The sequence below is a fragment of the Salmo salar genome, chromosome 12 (genome assembly GCF_965601325.2).
Source record: "Salmo salar chromosome 12, fSalSal1, whole genome shotgun sequence".
Classification (NCBI taxonomy): Eukaryota; Metazoa; Chordata; class Actinopteri; order Salmoniformes; family Salmonidae; genus Salmo; species Salmo salar.
The window spans coordinates 34,460,825-34,480,906 of NC_138302.1; the positions used below are offsets into that span (position 1 = coordinate 34,460,825).

Sequence of the window (20,082 nt, forward strand, 5' to 3'; positions counted from 1 at the left end):
TATCACAAGAATGCAAGAAGCTAAAGCAGCAAGGAAGGTTGATGGTCCTAAGATGGCGCCGGAGAAGAAGGCGGACGTTTTACGTGTTCCTATCCAATTGTTTTTTCATTCGTTTATTTGCGTCGTTTGTAACTTATTTTGTAATTTATTTAGTACATAATGTTGCTGCTACCGTCTCTTATAACGGAAAATAACTTCTGGACATCAGAACTGCGATTATTTTTGAAAATAAAAGCTGGGGCACGATATCTAAGGAAGTCTCAAGGTTTTGCTCGCCTAAGGCATAGTATCTCATGATAAGCTGTAGACCACACTATCTACCTAGAGAATTTTCATCTGTATTTTTTGTAGCTGTCTACACACCACCACAGACTGAGGCCGGCACTAAGACTGCACTCAATGAACTGTATTCCGCCATAAGCAAACAAGAAAACGTTCAGCCAGAGGCGGCGCTCCTAGTGGCCGGGGACTTTAATGCAGGGAAACTTAAATATCTTTGACCTCATTTCTATCAGCATGTTAAATGCGTAACCAGAGGGAGGGAAAAAAAATTAGATAAATAAAAAAACTCAAGACCACCTTTACTCCATACACAGAGACGCATACAAAGCTCTCCCTCACTCTCCATTTGGCAAATTTCACCATAATTCTATCCTCCTGATTCCTGCTTACAAGCAAAAACTAAAGCAGGAAGCACCAGTGACTCGATCAATAAAAAAGTGGTCAGATGAAGCAGATGCTAAGCTACAGGATTGTTTTGCTAGCAGAGACTGAAATATGTTCCGGGATTCCTCAGACATCATTGAGGAGTACACCACATCAGTCACTGGCTTCATCAATAAGTGCATCGATGACGTCATCCCCACAGTGACCGTACGTACATACCCCAACCAGAAGCCATGGATTACAGGCAACAGCCGCACTGAGCTAAAGCTGCCGCTTTCAAGGAGCGGGACTCTAACCAGGAAGCTTATAAGAAATCCCATTATGCACTCTGACGAACCAACAAATAGGCAAAGCTTCAATACAGGACTAAGATCGAATTATACTACACCGGCTCTGACGCTCGTCGGATGTGACAGGGCTTGCAAACCATTACAGACTACAAAAAGGGAAGCACAGCCGAGAGCTGCCCAGTGACACGAGCCTACCAGATGAGCTAAACTACCTCTATGCTCGCTTCAAGGCAAATAACACTGAAACATCCATGAGAGCACCAGCTGTTCCAGACGACTGTGTGATCACGCTCTCCAAGGCCAATGTGAGTAAGACCTTTAAACAGGTGAACATTCACAAGACCGCAGGGCCAGACAGATTACCAGGACGTGTACTCCGAGTATCCGCTGACCAACTGGCAAGTGTCTTCACAGACATTTTCAACCTCTCCCTGTCTGTGTCTGTAATACCAACATGTTTCAAGCAGACCACCATAGGGCCTGTGCCCTAGACCCATTCCAATTTGTATAGCGCTCTAACAGATCCACAGATGATGCAATCTCTATTGCACTCGTCATTGCCCTTTCGCAACCTGGACAAAAGGAACACCTATGTGAGAATGCTATTCATTGACTACAGCTCAGCGTTCAATACCATAATGCCCTCAAAGCTCATCAATAAGCTAAGGACCCTGGGACTAAACAGCTCCCTCTACCACTGGATCCTGGACTTCCTGACAGGCCGCCCCCAGGTGGTAAGGGTAGGTAACAACACATCCGCCACGCTGATTCTCAACACAGGGGCCCCTCGGGTGCGTGCTCAGTCCCATCCTGTACTCCCTGTTCACTCATGACTGCACGGCCAGGCACAACTCCAACACCATCATTAAGTTTGCCGATGACACAACAGTGGTAGGGCTGATCACCGACAACGATGAGAGAGCCTACAGGGAGGTCAGAGACCTGGCCGAGTGGTGCCAGGATAACAACCTCTCCCTCAACGTGAGTAAGACAAAAGGAGATGATTGAGGACTACAGGAAAAGGAGGACTGAGCATGCCCCCATTCTCATCAACGGGGTTGTAGTGGAGCAGGTTGAGAGCTTCAAGCTCCTTGGTGTCCACATCACCAACAAACTAGAATGGTCCAAACACATCAAGACAGTCGTGAAGAGGGCACGACAAACCCTATTCCCCCTCAGGAGACTGAAAAGATTTGGCATGGGTCCTCAGATCCTCAAAATGTTCTACAGCTGCAACATCGAGAGCATCCTGACTGGTTGCATCACTGCCTGGTATGGCAACTGCTTGGCCTCCAACCACAAGGCACTACAGAGGGTAGTGCGTGCGCCCAAGTACATCACTGGGGCAAAGCTTCCTGCTATCCAGGACCTCTATACCAGGCGGAGTCAGAGGAAGGCACAAAAAAATTTGTCAAAGACTCCAGCCACCCTAGTCATAGACTGTTCTCTCTGCTACCGCACGGCAAGCGGTACCAGACCGTCAAGTCTAGGTCCAAGAGGCTTCTAAACAGCTAATCAAATGGCTACCCAGACTATTTGCATTCGGCACATGCGACTAATAACATTTGATTTAAGGTTAGAAGGTAGCCTAATAAACAAAGACAGGGAATGGTAGATTCGTCAAAATCAATGCAGGCTTTCCTGGAAGTTACCAAGTACACATGAATGCATGGTTATATGGATGAATAGATGACTGCATGGTTATCTGAATATGAACCACTGTTTCCCATTCCCAGACGGAGTGAGAAGGAGAGAAAGGGTTGAGTGGGTAGAGGCTGACAGAATGCCATACAGAGTCTCTGTGCTTGTTCTGCGTCAGCCTTCCCAGCAGGCCAATCACCCCACCCACACCTAGTGATTATAACCCCACTGTGACACCACCAGGTGAGACAGACAAACACCCAACTAGCACGCACGCAGTAGCGCACGCATACACATAGGTGTACTCACACACACACACATCATATGCAAGCATTCAAACTGTGTGTCTGACACTCTCCCTCCTTTTCTGGTTCTTTCTCTCACATGCACTCACACACCCCTCAGAGCAATACATAAAATGACAGACTAATTATTTGAAGATAAATCCTTTATAAAAAGGAGAAAGTGGAGCTCGTTTGAAGCTTGTTGACATGGGGACGGAAATAGAACCAAAGTGGGATGGATTGTACTCTCTGTGATTGCCACAGAATGGGAACAAACACCTTCACAACAAGCTATGAGGGACCAAAATATCCACATAATGAGATTGTCCCATCTAGGCCTAATTCCCTAGCTGTAATTCTAGGAATGGATTGAACAGTGTGGGACAGAGTGACATTTGGGACTGATGTCTTGTTGGTTCATCATATGACCCTTGGTCTGGATGGCGATAGAGAGCAAACAGTGAGGTCATCATCCAGCCCACACATGACAACGCACAATACAGGCTTGTCTTATGACTGCTTGTGTCATTGACCATAAACAAGAGACTTTGTTCAGGAAATAATGGCAAGCAAGTGATAAAAACAATGGATGGGGTAGGCATACTGGGAATTCAACTGTGTAGAATGGACCAAACAAAGGCTACTTTTGCCTATAGGTAGGATAGTCATACTGGAATGACAACCATGCCTTTGGCATACAAACATAACTGTTGTTTATGCCATCCTTTAACAAATATAGTCCGTCCTTATCTCAAGCTTCCTAGGCTTTATCATTTAACTGTATACCTTTATGTGGTTCAATGATTATTTTGACCACTATTATAGCAATAGACCCTGGGCAATGGTCTCCGAGTGATGTAACAAGGCGAATGGTGATGTTTCCACTGGGCTAAGACGCCACGACTGCGCGTGGAAGAGAAGTCAGAGAGACTGCTCATCCAATTAATAAGACTAGACTGGGTTTTGTCTATGGTACAAAGTAAACGGATGGAGATGGCTTTGGAAGCAGCTAGGTTGATTAACAAGGTACCGTTTAGACACTTGCACTTATTTGCCCTAGTTGTCAGGTGATATCTCTGGTTTCACTAGAGAGACGAAGTGACCAATGGAACAGCTCTAAGTCGAAGTCACGTGTAAAGGCAGATCTAAGATCAGCCTACCCTCCTCTATTCATTGCCTTAACCATTTAGGAGGGAGAAAGCAAAACGGACGTCACGTCAGCATATACTGTAGGCCTCGGGGCAAACGGTCCTACTCCAATGAAGCCAGTGGGTCAATCACACATCATACAATGATGATGTAGTAGGCCTCACTTATGGGAAGAAGGGTATTAGGCCTAAAGATATAGGCCTATCTCAGAGGCTAGGACAAAGACACGGTTTAACTTATTCTGTATAAGAGATAGTCTAGAACTGCAAACAACCCAACCCCCTCAATACTCAACAGTGACACGGTTCAACCGTGTTTAACATGACCTTTACAACATGAGAGTGAAAGCCATTACCACTTCAAACCCGTTTGATGGTTATTACATTACGACTGTAATTGACTACAAAAGGGGTTGTCTGACAGTAGCCTAGGCTACATAACGGATCTGTTCTCGTGTAACGCTTGATTAACATTTTTCAACGATGGTGGAAAGCCTTGCCATTAGGATCAATGCAAATTTGGATTTACATTTAAAAACCAGTGTTTCATAGAGAGAGAAGTGGGGGTGCATGATAGAGTGTTGAGTGCAGAGCAAGCGCCATATTTAGACACCTCCAGACATCGAGCAATGGTTTTGGAGACAGCAAGTCTTCTGCAGTTGAAATGGACACCTACCTTGACCCTCCAGCGTGCACACACAAGCACAGTTTAACCGTTGCATGCATACCGTGCACTAGGGCTGCACAACTCATCTAATTCTTTAAAAAAAATTGCAATATTGACAATATTTTTATTACTCCATTAATTTAAACATACAAATGTAGTACAGGTCCCCTGAGAAACTGATCAACACTCTGGTTACTACCCTGTCACAACTTTCACCATAATTGTTTTATTTTCATTAGGTTGTCATGCCAAACACTAACCATAGAACCGGAAAACAAATTTTATTTCGATGATTCCAACAGTTCACCAAAGTGTATCGATCTAAATCGCAACTAAAATCACAAATCTCAATATTTGGATAACAAAAACATTGCAATTTGATTATTTTCCCATATTGTGCAGCACTACCATGCATATACAGTTGAAGTCGGAAGTTTACATACACCTTAGCCAAATACATTTAAACTCAGTTTTTCACAATTCCTGACATTTATCCAAGTAAAAATGCCCTGTCTGAGACCAGTTAGGTTTACCACTTTATGTTAAGAATGTGAAATGTCAGAATAATAGTAGAGAGAATGATTTATTTCAACTTGTATTTCTTTCATCATATTCCCAGTGGGTCAGAAGTTTACATACACTCAATTCGTATTTGGTAGCATTGTCTTTAAATTGTTTAACTTGGGTCAAACTTTTAACTTCGGGTAGCCTACCACAAGCTTCCCACAATAAGTTGGGTGAATTTTGGCCCATTCCTCCTGACAGAGCTGGTGTAACTGAGTCAGGTTTGTAGGCCTCCTTGCTCGCACACACTTTTTCAGTTCTGCCCACAAATTTTCTATAGGATTGAGGTCAGGGCTTTGTGATGGCCACTCCAATACCTTGACTTTGTTGTCCTTAAGCCATTTTGCCACAACTTTGGAAGTATGCTTGGGGTCATTGTCCATTTGGAAGACCCATTTGCGACCAAGCTTTAACTTCCTGATTGATGTCTTGAGATGTTGCTTCAATATATCCACATATTGTTCCTTCCTCATGAAGGCATCCATTTTGTGAAGTGCACCAGTCCCTCCTGCAGCAAAGCCCCGCCATGACATGATGCTGTCACCCCAGTGCTTCACGGTTGGGATGTTGTTCTTCGGCAAACATGGTACCTTAAGGCGTTTGGAAATTGCTCCCAAGGATGAACCAGACTTGGAGGTCTACAATTTATTTTCTGAGGTCTTGGCTGATTTCTTTAGCTTTTTGAAGGTAGGCCTTGAAATACATCCACAGGTACACCTCCAATTGACTCAAATGATGTCAATTAGCCTCTCAGAAGATTCTAAAGCCATGACACAATTTACTGGAATTTTCCATGCTGTTTAAAGGCACAGTCAACTTAGTGGTGTATGTAAACTTCTGACCCACTGGAATTGTTTTACAGTGAATTATAAGTGAAATAATCTGTCTGTAAACAATTGTTGGAAAAATGACTTGTGTCATGCACATAGTAGATGTCCTAACTGACTTGGCAAAACTATAGTTTGTTAACAAGAAATTTGTGGAGTGGCTGAAAAACGAGTTTTAATGACTCCAACCTAAGTGTATGTAAACTTCCTACTTCAACTGTATGCGCACAAGTTAACAATACACATACAAGCACAGACACAGGCAAACATGCACGTACCTGACGGCTACACACAAGGTGTGGTCAAAGTGCTGCTCTTAGGTCAGTATCACTTCTACCCTGTTGTTCCCCCGCTCACAGTTACAGACAGAGCTGCTGAGCCGAGATCAGCTTCCTTCTCTCAATAAATAATGCATGATTTCAGCAGACTGCCAGATTGTTATGGATTGGTCTTGGCTGCTAAAAGCTGCTCTCTGTGCCTCTGTAGGAGAATGTGGTTTAATGATGGAAAAGAATGGAGGAATGTCTGACTACTTCTATTCCTTGACTCCATACTGACCCCAAGTTGTCCCCTAGCCTCGGTAATGAAAATGTGTGGCACCTACTGCTGTGACATTTCAAAAAGGGGTCATCTTTTTTTAAGTTTTTCCAAGCCATTGCATTTATCAGGAAACAGCTGCATTATGTCAGTGCACAGCAGTAAATCAGTGTCTTGTGTCTGTCCATGGAGGCTACTGCATTTTATTTAATGGAGATGTAGTCCCGTGTAGCTCAGTTGGTAGAGCATGGCACAAGCGCCAGGGTGGTGGGTTCGATTCCCACGAGGGAAACGTAGGAAAAAAGTTGAAAGAAAATGTAAGTGGCTCTGGATATGAGCGTCTGCTAAATGACCAAAATTTAGATGTTACACTTGGATTTTCTATACAAAAAGTTGGTCAAAATCAAACCACCTCGTAAACCCCCCCCCCCCCCCCCAAATATTTGCAATCTAAAGTGTACCACTGACTTTGTTAGCGTGATCAATAATAACCAATTCATAAAAAATTGCTAATAATAAGAGATGCCAAAATACTTTCTTTGCCATGGGGACAATGAAGTGATGTCAATCCCCAGCCGGTTCACCTAGACACAGCAGGGCGGACTCAGACTGGACAACTGTCACATGTTAGGGGTGAGCCAGCCAAGCCAAGTCATTTACCACCCCCGTCCCTGCCTGGTCTCGGGGTCAGCAGCAGGCAGCAGCAGCACAATGAGGCCATTCAACAGCCGTGTGCTGTAAACCAAAGTAATAGCTCTCCTTATAAACCGCATGGTTCGAGCCATGAATGCTTATTGGCTAAAAGACATGGTATATCAGACAGTATACCACGGGTATGACAAAAAAGTACTTTTTGCTGTTGTAATAATGTTGGTAACCAGTTTATAATAGCAATTCGGCACCTCTGAGTTTTGTGGTATATGGCCAATATACCATGGCTAATGGCTATATCCAGGTATTCTGCGTTGCGTCGTGCTTAAGAACAGCCCTAAGCCGTGGTATATTTGCCATATACCACACCTCCTCGGCTTTATTGCTGAATTATAACACATGGGATGCATCCCAATGGCACCCTAATCCCTATATAGTGCCCACATGGCTCTGGTCAAAAGTAGTGCACTATATATGGGGCGGCAGGTAGCCTAGTGGTTAGAGCGTTGGACTAGGAACCGAAAGGTTGCAAGATCAAATCCCCGAGCTGACAAGGTAAAAAATCAGTCGTTCTGCCCCTGAACAAGGCCGTCATTGAAATTAAGAATTTGTTCTTAACTGACTTGCCAAGTTAAATAAAGGTAAAATATATATATTAAAGAAAGAATAGGGGGGAGTGGGATATACAAAAAAAAACATTTCCATTTCACACCACCCACACTTGTACAGGTCACTTGTCCTCAGTCTCTTCCTCAATTGTCCCCATTTCTCTCTCACTCATGAATACAGAACAGCACTACTTTGTTCCATATTACTGACATAAATCATCATGACTAGACAACATGAAACAACAAGTGGTTGTGTGTGTGTGTCGTTGTGAGTGAACTGAAGTAGTCCCTCCTATAGTTGTGTGGTTACATGTGACAACAAGTGTGTGTACTGTACACGTGTTAATGTGAATGTGTATACAAGCACTAATCCCTCCTCCCCTGCTCTTCCAGTGGAGGCCTGTATGACTGAAATGGAGTCATCAGATGCAAAGCAATGGGAGGAATTAGTGCAGTGACGGGACCTCATTCGATACTGGGCTCTGAGCTCAGACAGCTGTTCACGCAGGTTCACTCCCACCAGATGAGTCACACAGTGCAGTAGTGTTTGTACGGTACACTGAAACTAGAACATGAAAAATGGTTTGGTACTAGAATTGTGTTACTTTCGGTTCTTCTATCAAACGTGGCTCACGTTTGGAAATCAATTAAATGTTTGCAACTGTATCACAACCGGACATGATTGGGAGTCCCATAGGGGCGGCGCACAATTGGCACCAGAGTAGGTGTAGGCCGTCATTGTAAATAAGATTTCTAAACGGACTTGCCTAGTTAAATAAAAGTTTAAATAAAATGAATAAATAAAAGATGGAAAGGCTTTCTAAAAAACAAAGTAGCCTATGCCTACCTGGCAGAAGCATACATTTTTGCATCAATCCAATTGTTTAGCCATTTGTTTTACAAACTCCCTCACATGTGCGCTACAGAAAGACAGCTAACCAAACAGCAGTGCTGAGTGCATGCACACTTGAATTAAAGGGTAACTACACTCAAATCTACATTTCTATCATTTTTACAAGACAAGTGATCCCCTGATGTGGTTTAAGCATTTCTGTAGAGATTGAACATCCAATAATGTTGTTTTTCTAGTAAAGACTGATTTCAAGACCTAAAACCTGAGAAATCTGGGAAAAATCTGTATTCGGTATGGTTTTGGTTATGGAGTATCGTGATACTAAACCTGGTATTGAAGTCATAAGTCTAGTATCATGACAACACTAGTGGGAATGACAGGAGACATCTGGAAAGGTGATGAGTGGGATGAATGACTTAGGTGTTCATAGTCACACACACTCACCAGATAAACACACACACTAGTAATGACACTAATACAGAGTTATCATACTGCTACAATGAGTGAGGACGGTGTATGGTTAAGTAATGATAACACCATCAATGTGATTGACTTCATGGGAGAGCATGACCATAGTGGGGTGATGCTGAGTCATGTGAGTTGAGTTCTCAGACTCGAAGGACACTTTCTTGAAATTCTATCCAAATATCCTGAGGATGGTGTTCATTGTTATAACAAGTTGGGGCTCATATAGGTCTTATTAAATGTAATGCAAACAAGTGACAAAACTATACAACCTACTATAATTCTCTGAAGAGGCTGTAAGCTCAGCTAATTGCTAACAGGTGCGCACACATTACTAAGAATGGACCACATGCACAGACACGCGCACAAACTAGGAAAACATAAATAGGCCTAGGTAAAAGCAATTATTTTCAAGATAACAATACTAAAAAACATTTCGTAACAATGTAAACTTGCCCCTGTTAAGAAAAACAACAATGGGGAGAGAAAACAAGAGGATTTAGTCTGACTTCACAGAACAGGCTTGGCAATGAGCTGCCTGGTGCACTGACCTCTCCTGCTGCAGGTCATTTCCTCCTTGGTAAGCTTTCCAGGACCAGTGACCTCTGACCTCTATCCATTCTCTCTCTGGCCTTGACACAACAATACGACCCTTCTCTTCAACCCATCAGAATTATACAAGGTAATGTAATGTCAATAGTATCAATATTATTCATCCTTTCCCCAGCATAGGTGATAACCTGTACAATAGCAACTTTCGTATGCCTTCTTAAAATAATGCACAACAGGAAAGGCTGTGTTGAAGGAGAAAGAACAACGGATAATCCTATATTCCTTAATGGAAGATTGCGCAACCAGCAGTTTAAGCATCAAGCTACTTTAAACAATCTGATATCCAGTTGTCACGCCGACTAACAACTTCCTTACAATTCCCAGTACCAACAAACCTTTCCTGGAATGAATTACGTTGTTGTTAAGGTGACACGTTGTTGTTTTCTACCACGACAACACTAGGAATCAGGGGGGGGGAAAAAATTATGTCTATGCTTTAACTTGAAAATTAGGAAAACCACCACGGTCCCGATATCTCATTTGTTAGCCTTAATCCAATTAGCATGTTAGCATCTGCTTAGCTTTCACATCAATTTAGCGGCTAGCTCACCCAGCAGCAAGATAAATGGGCCCTGCTGAGTTTAGCTGGACTGCTAATGGCAGTCAGAAAGAAATAGGGCTAGACAATAAGACAAGACTGTCAATGTGTGGGAGCTGGTGCTAAAAATTCTCCATGCAAAAAAAAAAAAAAGAGAAAAGACGTGATTTCAGGTCACTAAGGATATCCAATACCAGACATTTTTTCAACAGCCCTGCTCTCAGTTCACACTTGAAACTGAACCACATCAAACCATTCTGAGCTGGTATCTAGCGGAAAAAAGGTTCACTTGGTTTGATGGCATAGGAGGGACTGAGCAGGGAATATCACCAGTATTTTGATGTTCTTTCCTGTGGTTCAACCACTAGGGACAGCATTATAGGCTCACACTGCATGTTGATAGTAGTATTATCCTGGGTTAAAAAACAGCCCAGGGCTGTTGGTACTGCTCTTTGGGTAAATATAGAACATTTGCCCTGGCAATGGACAAGGAGTTAGTCTCATCCTTTGAGCGTTAATAGCATGTTGCCTTGGGTCTGACAGCCATAAACCTCTGAAAAAATGTTGTTTCCATGGTAGCTTGTTTTACCCTCAGGAGAGGGGTATTTTTGCAAGTCATCTTATGTCTGCCATGTGACAGAAATAACAGGCTGCTAGAGGGAGGGATAGCACAATAGCCTCATGTCACCAGCCCCCTCCGAGGCCTTCTCAAATGTCAAACGCTGTTTTTCCAAATGGCAATCCAGAATAAACATGATAATTCTAGCAGCTAGCATTGAGGGGACATTAGGAAAGTGGTGAGAGAATAAGTCTGTGTGAAGGAGGGGGGAGGGGGGCAGGGGGAGTCAAGATGAAGTCAGAATGTTGGAGAGATTGTGTAATCCCAGCCCATGTTTCCTAGGCAGGGATTAGCAATAATCCCCCCACACTACCATCCCTCTTTACTTATTCAACCTCTCCCTCTCTTTGCTAACACAGCAACTACCTGCTGAGTCACTTACTGAAACCCCCAAAGCAATGACAACCCACACAACCCAACACAAAGCCAAAGCCTCTGGTTATTGGTGAATGGTGAAAGCATCCTCTCCCCATGTGTCGTGAACAATTCCTGTTGTTGCCGCCTTTGAAAAGGCAATTTACCAGGGTATTTAAGATAACACTACCTAAAGGTGTTGAAACGAGGAAATGGGAAGTAAAAACATGTTTGTAGCTCTCTCCCCCTGTGAATCGCTCTCAGTGATGCTTTTGTGCCCTTACATGATGTAATACACAGCAAATTCGCAATAAACTGCGAGACGGGCCTCTACAACCAGGGGGAGATAGAATGTAGAATAAAAGCATGTGGCGTAATAATTTTTCCAATTATATTGAAATGGTGGGTGCGAGTCTGTCGGGTATGAAAATGCCTTTGTGCTAATGCCATTGACACAGAGCACAGGCAGGGGATAAGAAAGAGGGGATTACGGGAGAGAGGGGCGGCGGGCTGAATAGGTGTAAGCAGCGCAGTGTGCTGGAGCTTAGCTAACAATGACTGAGCTGACAGCAACGCGTGCGTCTTCTTGAAGTACAAGGTGAGAACCTGGGAGAGAGAGGGAGGACGGGATTGGAGTTAGGGAAACGAAGAGTGAAAGAGCGCATAGTGAAGGAGGGTGTTGAAGGGAGAGAGAGGAGAGAAAGAAGAGGGGGAGTAGACAGGTGAGGTAAAGGAAGATAGAAAGGCCCATGAGTGTGCTTACACCTGACCACTGTCTGGAGTCTGGACAATCTTAGTCTAGCAAGCCTCCCTCACCCAACAGACTTGCTGTGGTTAAACTTGCGGGGCAAGGATAGAGAGAAATGCCGGGCAGTGAAATGATGTCATGGCTATCAATTGTCTGTCTTTTGCTATAGTAAGGGGAGTATAGAAACCTTCCATGCTCTGGGTAGAATTTGGCACAGATCTAGGATCAGCTTACGCTCCCCTTCACCCTACTCCTGATAGGCTACTTCTTTAGTGCTAAAAGTAATATTTTCAACCTCTCCCTGTCCGAGTCTGTAATACCAACATGTTTCAGGCAGACCACCATAGTTCCTGTGCCTAAGAACACTAAGGTAACCTGCCTAAATGCCTACTGACCCGTAGCACTCACCTCCGTAGCCATGAAGTGCTTTGAAAGGCTAGTCATGGCACACATCAACACCATCATCCCAGAAACCCTAGAACCACTCCAATTTGCATACCGCACCAACAGATCCACAGATGATGCAATCTCTACTGCACTCCACACTGCCATTTCCCACTTGGACAAAAGGAACACTTATGTGAGAATGATATTCATTGACTACAGCTCAGCGCTCAACACCATAGTGCCCTCAAAGCTCATCACTAACCTAAGGACTCTGGGACTAAACACCTCCTTCTGCAAATGGATCCTGGACTTCCTGACAGGCAGCCCCCAGGTGGTAAGGGTAGGTAACAACATCTGTCACACTGATCCTCAGCACCGGGGCCCCTCAGGGTTGCATGCTCTCCTGTACTCCCTGTTCACTCATGACTGGATGGCCAGGCACGACTCCAACACCATCATTCAGTTAGCTGATGACAACAGGGGTAGGCCCGATGACCGACAACGATGAGACAGCCTATAGGGAGGAGGTCAGAGACCTGACCATGTGGTGCCAGGACAACAACTTCTCCCTCAACGGGATCAAGACAAAGGAGATGATTGTGGATTACAGGAAAAGGAGGACCGAGCACACACCCATTCTCATCAATGGGGCTGTAGTGGAACATGTTGAGAGCTTCAAGTTCCTTGGCGTCCTCATCACCAACAAACTAACATGGTCCAAGCACACCAAGACTGTCATGAAGAGGGAATGAAAAAACCTATTCCCCCTCAGGAGACTGAAAAGATGGGTCCTCAGATCCTCAAAAGGTTTTTCAGCTGCACCATCGAGAGCACATTGACGGGTTGCATCACTGCCTGGTATGGCAACTGCTCGGCCTCCGACAGCAAGGCACTACAGAAGGTAGTGCGTACGGCCCAGTACGTCACCGGGGCCAAGCTTCCTGCCATCCAGGACCTCTATACCAGGCGTCAGAGGAAGGCCCAAAGAAATTGTCAAAGCCCTCCACGCTGCTGCTACTCTGTTATTATCTATTATCTATACTCTGTTATTATCTATAGCCACTTTAATAACTCTACCTACATGTACATAATTAACTCGACACAGGTGCCCCCGCACATTGACTCTGTACCAGTAGCCCCTGTATATAGCCCCACTATTGTTATTTACTGTTGCTCTTTAATTATCTGTTATTAATTATTCTCTTACTTTTTGGGGGATTTTCTTAAAACTGCATTGTTGGTTAAGGGCTTGTAAGTAAGCATTTCACTGTAAGGTATCCTGTTGTATTCGGCGCATGTGACAAATACAATTTGATTTGACATTCATTGCCTTATACGAAGTGTTTGATTGTGAGAGTACAACCTGTGTGCCAGTGTTAACATACACGGCTCCGCTTGACAAGTGAAGAAGACACTCAGAGAGGTGTTCCAACTCCATTTCTCTGGATTGTACTTCTCTAAAAGTGAAAGCCTCATTGACTAATGCGTGAGCACAGCCAGCTATTAAACTAGGACACCGCTTAAAAAAAAGAAAAAAACTGATGACAGCGTCGGCCAGTAAATACACGGGACAGAACACAAGCTGCTCTACCACCCACATGCTAAGGACATTGTTGTTGACACTTTTAGAGAACTCGAGACCACCTGACAGTTCCCACACACACTCCCACACAGACGCTAAAACACCTGCCATTGGCTGCCTGCTTTAGGCCTGGCTGTGTGTGTGTGTGTGTGTGTGTGTGTGTGTGTGTGTGTGTGTGTCCACAGAGAACACTAGATGAGAGGATCAGAGAGCTGGAGGCCTGACTGTTTGCATATGTTGTGTTTACCAGTAAGTGTGTTGTACTAGTGTGCATGAATAAACATGTTTGTGTGAGAGTGAAAGCGAGAAAGAGAGGGAGAGTTTTGACACACAAGCCAATTTAAAACCAGTGTGCGAGTTTTCTGATGCACAGGCCAGGGCTAACAGGCTGGGTAAAAATATCCCAGTCAATGAGACAGGATCGCCACAGGGCAGCCTGTCAATGCAGTCAGAACTCCATCATACTGAAAATACCACTTCAAGAGTGCATGTGCACAGGCTTAAAACAGTATTTTTGGAATGAGGATGTAGTAGTGGTGGTGGTGTGGGGGTGGGGGTATAGCAGTCTTGCAGGAAGTTTCTTCAAGCCTCACTAACTACCAATTCAAAGAGACACTCGTAAACAAGGAGCCGACTGTGTTCCTGAGGCATCTTCCAGGGAAAAGCTGTGTCACTGCTGCCAGGGCAATGCTCTGGGCCAGGGCTTGATTGGGGAGCGTGCTCAGTTACCCAGAATAGTTAGAAGTCTATATAAAAAAATGATGTAAACGGACCTGATGTTTAGAGAAGTTCTCTCATGCTCTCTTTAAACAGGAAAGGTCCGGGTTAGGGCCTGATACTTCTCCCCCAGGCCCGATACTGTACCGTACATTCACTACTGTGCACACTATATAGGACCTACCCACTGGTCTATACAAAAGCCCAAAGGCATTAACAAACATGCTGCAGGCCTAACGGTAGCCTATCCCATGTCTGAGCTGCTACTTACATAACAGTAGCCTATTTCTTTCCAAATGGCTACATTATTACACAGATAAAAAGGTTCAATAGATTTCCAATACATTCCAAACAACATTTCTGGTATTGTTGTGGTTCAGTTGTTCTTTTCAGTGAGAAAGGGACTGGCTGGCATGGGTACAGTATGTGACGCCATGCCCAGTTTTATTTTTTTTTATTTCACATTTATTTAACCAAGTAAGCTAATTGAGAACAAGTTCTCATTTACAACTGCGACCTGGCCAAGATAAAGCAAAGCAGTGCGACAGAAACAACACCACAGAGTTACATGGAATAAACAAGCGTACAGTCAATAACACAATATAGAAAAAATAAAAAAGTCTATATACAGTGTGTGCAAATGGCATGAGGAGGTATGGCAATAAATAGGCCATAGTACCAAAGTAATTACAATTTAGCAGATTAACACTGGAGTGATAGATGAGCAGATGATGATGAGCAGATGATAGTGTGTAAGTATTGATACTGGTGTGCAAAAGAGCAGTAAAGTAAATAAAAACAATATGGGGATGAGGTAGGTCGATTGGGTGGGCTATTTACAGATGGACTATGTACAGCTGCAGCAATCGGTTAGCTGCTCAGATAGCTGATGTTTAAAGTTAGTGAGGGAAATGTAAGTCTCCAGCTTCAGCGATTTTTGTAATTCGTTCCAGTCACTGGCAGCAGAGAACCAGAGCACCAGTGTCCACTAAGACTTAGGACACTTAGCCTAGTGCAGGATGCCAGATGTGAGAACTTATGAGAGGCAAAGAGAGTGCTCATGACATGCCCATCAGCGAGACAGAGACACAGAGAGAGAGAGAGAGACAGAGAGAGGCAAAGCATCAGAGGGAGGCAGAGAGAGAGAGCTGGAGGGTGGTCCTCCATGTCCCTTCTCTTCTCGCTCGCCAGCGGCCTCCGGTACGGTTCACTGGTCCTTCGTGACGACCCTGACCATATGCTAATATAAAACAAGCGGTCACTCGAGGTTAACAACCCCAAAAACATGCTCTTGGCTTGTCCCGCCACATGCATCTTCCAAAACATCCGTATCGCTGGCGTCCCAAGTCCACAGTGTATCTAGTAATGTTGGATATGTACGAACACAACATAGATCTGAAGTCTGTGTCTCAAGGTAAAGATATAGGTTGCAGGTGAATTCAACAGACCATTTCTAGGGCCCTATAAAAATCCACATTGCGGAAAACGCAGAGGGATTCACAGAATCCAGACATTAAAAGGGATTTAATATTTTTTATTGAACTAAGTAGGCAAGCATTACATGGCGATTGCAGATGTTCTGGCGGTGTTGGAACTGCATGGAAGCTGTCAAAATCGGTGAGTACCCCACATCGGTGATCCCCCAATCGCGTTAGAAGTTCAGAAAGAGTAAATGAGGATTTCTATCAGCCTAATGGAGGTGTAGATTACGTCTCACATTCCAGCGTTCTAACGTGTAAATAAGGCTGCATGGGATTTCACATAATGCGACTCCTTACAGCCAATGGCAAATGTCCTCTAATGACAGGAGCCGCTTGTGGATTTGAGAGGGCTGATGCAGTTCCACCTCGACACCGCCAAAACAACTGCTATGAGGATGTTGCCTGAAGTGGATCTGATTGAACAGAGCCTTAAATGTATTGAACTTATTAGACAATTCATTGAATTTGCCAAAGTTAATCACAGGACTTGAACAAAATGCATCAGATTTGTATTTTCCTGCAACTTTCTGAAACGGCACAGGAATGCCCGTCAGTGTGTGTCGTGTGTGTCTAGTCTACACTTTTTTCTTAAAAAAAATAAAAAAAAATAAAACCGTCTGCTGGTAGATGGAAAGGCTTTCCCAAAAACGTTCAATGAAATGTTAACTATAAAGAAGCCTATGCCTACCTAGCAGAATGATATCACTTTCATAGATTTTTCCCAGAACTCAAAACTGGTCTAATGATGTGGTTTAAGTACTGTTTTGGACTAAAAACATAAAATATTTGTTCTATTTTGAGCTAAAAACTTTAACCTGGAAAAACAAAACGTGGCAAAAAAAAAAGAAGATTTTATAGGGCACTACATTTCTATAGCAAGCCAAGGGTATTGGTTTCAATATGTAAGTAATAAAGCCTACCAGACGGCATAAATGCCTTTTATGCTCGCTTCGAGGCAAGCAATACTGAAGCATGCATTAAAGCACCAGCTGTTCCAGATGACGGTGTGATCACGCTCTCCATAGCCAATGTGAGCAAGACCTTTAAACAGGTCAACATTCACAAGGCCGCGGGGCCAGACAGTTTATACCAGGACGTGTACTCAGAGCATGCGCAGACCAACTGGCAAGTGTCTTCACTGACATTTTGAACCTCTCCCTGACCGAGTCTGTAATACCTACAGTTGAAGTCAGAAGTTTACATACACTTACAGTGGTTGAAAAACGTGTTTTAATGACTCCATCAATTTCTTGTTAACAAACTATAGTTTTGGCAAGAAGGTTAGGACATCTACTTTGTGCATGACACGTAATTTTTCCAACAATTGTTTAGACAGATTATTTCACTTATAATTCATTGTATCACATTTCCAGTGGGTCAGAAGTTTACATACACTAAGTTGACTGTGCCTTTAAACAGCTTGGAAAATTCCAGAAAACGTCATTGCTTTAGTAGCTTCTGATAGGTTGACATCATTTGAGTCAATTGGTGGTGTACCTGTGGATGTATTTCAAGGCCTACCTTCAAAGTCAGTGCCTCTTTGCTTGACATCATGGGAAAATCAAATGAAAATTAGCCAAGACCTCAGAAATACTCAATAGTATTGCAAGTATAAACACCATGGGACCACGCAGCCGTCATACCGCTCAGGAAGGAGACGGGTTCTGTCTCCTACAGCTGAACGTACTTCGGTGCGAAGTGCAAATCAATCCCAGAACAGCAGCAAAGGACCCTGTGAAGACGCTGGAGGAAACAGGTACAAAAGTATCTATATCCACAGTAAAACGAGTCATATATCAACATAACCTGAAAGGCCGCTCAGCAAGGAAGAAGCCACCGCTCCAAAACCGCCATAAAAAAGCCAGATTACGGTTTGCAACTGCACATGGGGACAAAGATCGTACTTTTTGAAGAAATGTCCTCTGGTTTGATGAAACAAAAATAGAACTGTTTGGCCATAACGACCATCGTTATGTTTGGAGAAAAAAGGGGGATGCTTGCAAGACGAAGAACACCATCCCAACCGTGAAGCACGGGGGTGGCAGCATCATGCTGTGGGGGTGCTTTGCTGCAAGAGGGACTGGAGCAATTCAAAATAGATGGCATCATGAGGCAGGAAAATGATGTGGATATATTGAAGCAACATCTCAAGACATCAGTCAGGAAGTTAAAGCTTGGTCGCAAATGGGTCTTCCAAATGGACAATGACCCCAAGCATACTTCCAAAGTTGTGGCAAAATGGCTTAAGGACAACAAAGTCAAGGTATTGGAGTGGCCATCAAAGCCCTGACCTCAATCCTATAGAAAATCTGTGGGCAGAGCTGAAAAAGCGTGTTATTTACATTGACACCCCCCCCATTTTTATAATGCTGCTACTCTCTGTTTATTATCTATGCATAGTCACTTTACCCCTACTAACATGTACAAATGACCTTGACTAACCTGTACCCCCACACATCGATCCCCTGTATATAGCCTCGTTATTTTGTGTTACTTTTTATTTCATTTTTTACTTTAGTTTATTTAGTAAATATTTTCTTAAGCAACAATGCAGTTCAAGAAATAGAGTTAAGGGCTCGTAACTAAGCATTTCACAGTAAGGTCTACACCTGCTATATTCGACGCATGTGACAAATAAAAATGTAGTTGATTAAATTAAAGAGAATGACAATCAGGGTTCCCATTCTAAGTCACTTACATAATTCCATGGCCCCAGTAGAGGGGAAAGGATTTAACATGCACACTTTAGGCTGAATCAATGTGAGCTATATCGGTTCATTGACCCCTCATGCCGTCCATGTTAAATAATGCACTCCTCACTTAAACACCACTCAACTTCCTAAACAGGCCCTCATTATCTTTGAATGAGCTACACGGCCTTGACAGCAACAGAACTGCTACGCTGCCCGACAGACAGGGATCTTGTTCCACTGCTCTGGTTACATGGCCGACGCAGCTAGACAACTTTGGCTGTTGGCACAGTCAGCCATTACGGCTACAATGTTAATTTCTTCTCCCTATGGCTGAGCCGACACCCAGAGCCATTTGGGTCTGCTACTGACTACCAAGTTGAACCAAGGGTTCAAGAGTTCACGCTGTTGTTATTAAACACAAAAAGGCCACCCACAGGTGAGCTCGTTTGAACTAAAGCAATAATTCCAGACATAACAATTGCAGTTCTCCTTTGAGGGGGCATGGTCTACATAGTCTAGGCTAATTATTGTGATATGGGAGCTTCGTTTCCACTTAGAAACTTGGAGCAGTTTTAATTGCTGTACCAGGGTGGGACCTACGCACTGAAAAGTGGTGCTGTACAACAGTTTATGGGTACAACGTTTTTCTGACACTGTTGACAAAAGGCAATAAATTAAGGTGGACATGTTCCAAATCCAACAATATAAAAACCAAGTGGAACAATATGAACTTCATCAGACATTCCTATAAAACTGACTGGATTTACTAGTTTTAGCACGGTAAAACAATGTATTTTACAACTCTTGGACGAATCACTCCGAGTGTTATAAAACACATTTTGATACGTCTGTTATTCAGATGCTAACTGAAACTGATTCCACAACAACTTGATTCTGATGAGGTGGAAAACTCAGATTGGTGTCTAATTGGCTGTGGATGCAGACACCAGATGTTATACCAGGTATTACATAGGAAAACCTACTCAAGTTGATCATTATCAACTAGTCTACGTCAAGAAAACCTAGGAGTTTTCTAGCTTTCTGGCTGTGAAAAGAAGCCTTGTTATGTTTAGGGGAGTTAAATGAGCAGCTCCGGCAGTAGTCCTCTTGTCTAAGATTTGTTGTCATCCATCTCAAATCAAACCAAAGT

General features: G+C 43.5%; 1 protein-coding gene across 3 annotated transcripts in view; it reads right to left on the minus strand.

Annotated features, from left to right (window-relative positions):
- Positions 1-20,082, minus strand: part of LOC106564888 (testis-expressed protein 2) — a 52,718-nt gene that overhangs the window by 22,477 nt on the left and 10,159 nt on the right. The window lies entirely within an intron of this gene.